Here is a 4,561-nt window from a genome sequence, read left to right on the forward strand (position 1 = left end):
GCCGCGGGCCTGGGGGGCTTCTTGCCTGTGTGCAGGGCTTCTACGCACAAGGTGGCACCTCATCCCGGCCCAAGGCTGGTGGCAGGAACCCAGGTGGCGCTCGGGGACTCAGCAGGGCCTGCCCGCAACACCTGATTGCGCGCGGGCGTGTCCGTCCACCCTCAAAAAGTTCTGCTGGGACAGCCCTGACCGAGCTCCGAGCTCCTCGCCCTTGGAACGCCCCAGTGGGCTTCAGGAGTGGGTGTGTGCCAGCAGCAGCCCTCCCCACTCAACAACCGTGCGTCGGCCCCGCCCGACAAGCCCCTAGGACCGGCGGGGCTTCCCCGGGGACCTATTTGTAACGCCGGGAAGCGCGGGGCAGTCCGTGTGTGCGGCCTGGGGACACCCGCAGGTGTGTGTGCTCCCCCCATGGCCGGCCGAGGCGGCTAGCCAGCACCTGGAGGCTGTTGGCAGCGCCCCTGGGCAGCCTCCTAGAGCCAGGGGTCTGGCAGGCTCCGGGGGCAAATGGACTACGGAAGCCGAGAGGGGCCCGTCCGCGCCAAAACCCAAAACGCGCTGCGGCCTCCAGGGAGGGACACAGGGGACACAAGTGGCTGTGTGGCTTGCAGTGCCCGACCAGAGGGAGGGAGGTTGGCTGGCTGCTGAGGCGCAGCAGGTGTCAGCCCTTCGGGAAGTGCCCGTGGATGCTTCGGGAATGGGGCCTGCCAACTCAGAACCCCCGTTCCCTGTGGCTGCAGCCGGCCAGGGGGCTCCAGGGTCGGGTGCGCCGCGGGCCTGGGGGGCTTCTTGCCTGTGTGCAGGGCTTCTACGCACAAGGTGGCACCTCATCCCGGCCCAAGGCTGGTGGCAGGAACCCAGGTGGTGCTCGGGGACTCAGCAGGGCCTGCCCCCGGGGCCTGCCCGCAACACCTGATTGCCCGCGGGCGTGTCCGTCCACCCTCAGAAAGTTCTGCTGGGACAGCCCTGACCGAGCTCCGAGCTCCTCGCCCTTGGACCGCCCCAGTGGGCTTCAGGAGTGGGTGTGTGCCAGCAGCAGCCCTGCCCACTCACCCACCGTGCGTCGGCTCCGCCTGACAAGCCCCTAGGGCCGGCGGGGCTTCCAGGGGGGCCTATTTGCAACGCCGGGAAGCGCGGGGCAGTCCGTGTGTGCGGCCCGGGGACACCCGCAGGTGTGTGTGCTCCCCCCATGGCCGGCCCAGGCGGCTAGCCAGCACCTGGGGGCTGTTGGCAGCGCCCCTGGGCAGCCTCCTAGAGCCAGGGGTCTGGCAGGCTCCGGGGGCAAATGGACTACGGAAGCCGAGAGGGGCCCGTCCGCGCCAAAACCCCAAACGCGCTGCGGCCTCCAGGGAGGGACACAGGGGACACAAGTGGCTGTGTGGCTTGCAGTGCCCGGCCAGAGGGAGGGAGGTTGGCTGGCTGCTGAGGCGCAGCAGGTGTCAGCCCTTCGGGAAGTGCCCGTGGATGCTTCGGGAATGGGGCCTGCCAACTCAGAACCCCCGTTCCCTGCAGCCGGCCAGGGGGCTCCAGGGTCGGGTGCGCCGCGGGCCTGGGGGGCTTCTTGCCTGTGTGCAGGGCTTCTACGCACAAGGTGGCACCTCATCCCGGCCCAAGGCTGGTGGCAGGAACCCAGGTGGCGCTCGGGGACTCAGCAGGGCCTGCCCGCAACACCTGATTGCGCGCGGGCGTGTCCGTCCACCCTCAAAAAGTTCTGCTGGGACAGCCCTGACCGAGCTCCGAGCTCCTCGCCCTTGGACCGCCCCAGTGGGCTTCAGGAGTGGGTGTGTGCCAGCAGCAGCCCTCCCCAGTCAACCACCATGCGTCGGCCCCACCCGACAAGCCCCTAGGGCGGCGGGGCTTCCCGGGGGGCCTATTTGCAACGCCGGGAAGCGCGGGGCAGTTCGTGTGTGCGGCCCGGGGACACCCGCAGGTGTGTGTGCTCCCTCGTGGCCGGCTGCTGCGGCTAGTCAGCACCTGGAGGCTGTTGGCAGCGCCCCTGGGCAGCCTCCTAGAGCCAGGGGTCTGGCAGGCTCCGGGGGCAAATGGACTACGGAAGCCGAGAGGGGCCCGTCCGCGCCAAAACCCAAAACGCGCTGCGGACTCCAGGGAGGGACACAAGGGACACAAGTGGCTGTGTGGCTTGCAGTGCCCGGCCAGAGGGAGGGAGGTTGGCTGGTTGCTGAGGCGCAGCAGGTGTCAGCCCTTCGGGAAGTGCCCGTGGATGCTTCGGGAATGGGGCCTGCCAACTCAGAACCCCCGTTCCCTGTGGCTGCAGCCGGCCAGGGGGCTCCAGGGTCGGGTGCGCCGCGGGCCTGGGGGGCTTCTTGCCTATGTGCAGGGCTTCTACGCACAAGGTGGCACCTCATCCCGGCCCAAGGCTGGTGGCAGGAACCCAGGTGGCGCTCGGGGACTCAGCAGGGCCTGCCCCCGGGGCCTGACCGCAACACCTGATTGCCCGCGGGCGTGTAGTCCACCCTCAAAAAGTTCTGCTGGGACAGCCCTGACCGAGCTCCGAGCTCATCGTCCTTGGACCGCCCCAGTGGGCTTCAGGAGTGGGTGTGTGCCAGCAGCAGCCCTCCCCACTCAACCACTGTGCATCGGCCACGCCCGAAAAGCCCCTAGGGTGGGCGGGGCTTCCCGGGGGGCCTATTTGCAACGCCAGGAAATGCGGGGCAGTTCGTGTGTGCGGCCCGGGGACACCCGCAGGTGTGTGTGCTCGCCCCATGGCCGGCCCAGGCGGCTAGCCAGCACCTGGGGGCTGTTGGCAGCGCCCCTGGGCAGCCTCCTAGAGCCAGGGGTCTGGCAGGCTCCGGGGGCAAATGGACTACGGAAGCCGAGAGGGGCCCGTCCGCGCCAAAACCCAAAACGCGCTGCGGCCTCCAGGGAGGGACACAGGGGACACAAGTGGCTGTGTGGCTTGCAGTGCCCGACCAGAGGGAGGGAGGTTGGCTGGCTGCTGAGGCGCAGCAGGTGTCAGCCCTTCGGGAAGTGCCCGTGGATGCTTCGGGAATGGGGCCTGCCAACTCAGAACCCCCGTTCCCTGTGGCTGCAGCCGGCCAGGGGGCTCCAGGGTCGGGTGCGCCGCGGGCCTGGGGGGCTTCTTGCCTGTGTGCAGGGCTTCTACGCACAAGGTGGCACCTCATCCCGGCCCAAGGGTGGTGGCAGGAACCCAGGTGGCGCTCGGGGACTCAGCAGTGCCTGCCCCCGGGGCCTGCCCGCAACACCTGATTGCCCGCGGGCGTGTCCGTCCACCCTCAAAAAGTTCTGCTGGGACAGCCCTGACCGAGCTCTGAGCTCATTGTCCTTGGACCGCCCCAGTGGGCTTCAGGAGTGGGTGTGTGCCAGCAGCAGCCCTCCCCACTCACCCACCGTGCGTCGGCCCCGCACAACAAGCCCCTAGGGCAGGCGGGGCTTCCCGGGGGACCTATTTGCAATGCCGGGAAGCGCGGGGCAGTTCGTGTGTGCGGCTTGGGGACACCCGCAGGTGTGTGTGCTCCCCACATGGCCGGCCCAGGCGGCTAGCCAGCACCTGGGGGCTGTTGGCAGCACCCCTGGGCAGCCTCCTAGAGCCAGGGGTCTGGCAGGCTCCGGGGGCAAATGGACTACGGAAGCCGAGAGGGGCCCGTCCGCGCCAAAACCCAAAACGCGCTGCGGCCTCCAGGGAGGGACACAGGGGACACAAGTGGCTGTGTGGCTTGCAGTGCCCGACCAGAGGGAGGGAGGTTGGCTGGCTGCTGAGGCGCAGCAGGTGTCAGCCCTTCGGGAAGTGCCCGTGGATGCTTCGGGAATGGGGCCTACCAACTCAGAACCGACGTTCCCTGTGGCTGCAGCCGGCCAGGGGGCTCCAGGGTCGGGTGCGCCGCGGGCCTGCGGGGCCTCTTGCCTGTGTGCAGGGCTTCTACGCACAAGGTGGCACCTCATCCCGGCCCAAGGGTGGTGGCAGGAACCCAGGTGGCGCTCGGGGACTCAGCAGGGCCTGCCCCCGGTGCCTGCCCGCAACACCTGATTGCGCGCGGGCGTGTCCGTCCACCCTCAAAAAGTTCTGCTGGGACAGCCCTGACCGAGCTCCGAGCTCATCGTCCTTGGACCGCCCCAGTGGGCTTCAGGAGTGGGTGTGTGCCAGCAGCAGCCCTCCCCACTCACCCACCGTGCGTCGGCTCCGCCCGACAAGCCCCTAGTGCCGGCAGGGCTTCCAGGGGGGCCTATTTGCAACGCCGGGAAGCGCGGGGCAGTCCCTGTGTGCGGTCCGGGGACACCCGCAGGTGTGTGTGCTCCCCCCATGGCCGGCCCAGGCGGCTAGCCAGCACCTGGGGGCTGTTGGCAGCGCCCCTGGGCAGCCTCCTAGAGCCAGGGGTCTGGCAGGCTCCGGGGGCAAATGGACTACGGAAGCCGAGAGGGGCCCGTCCGAGCCAAAACCCAAAACGCGCTGCGGCCTCCAGGGAGGGACACAGGGGACACAAGTGGCTGTGTGGCTTGCAGTGCCCGGCCAGAGGGAGGGAGGTTGGCTGGCTGCTGAGGCGCAGCAGGTGTCAGCCCTTCGGGAAGTGCCCGTGGATGCTTCGGG

The sequence above is a fragment of the Lepus europaeus genome, chromosome 23 (genome assembly GCF_033115175.1).
Source record: "Lepus europaeus isolate LE1 chromosome 23, mLepTim1.pri, whole genome shotgun sequence".
In the NCBI taxonomy this organism is placed as follows: Eukaryota; Metazoa; Chordata; class Mammalia; order Lagomorpha; family Leporidae; genus Lepus; species Lepus europaeus.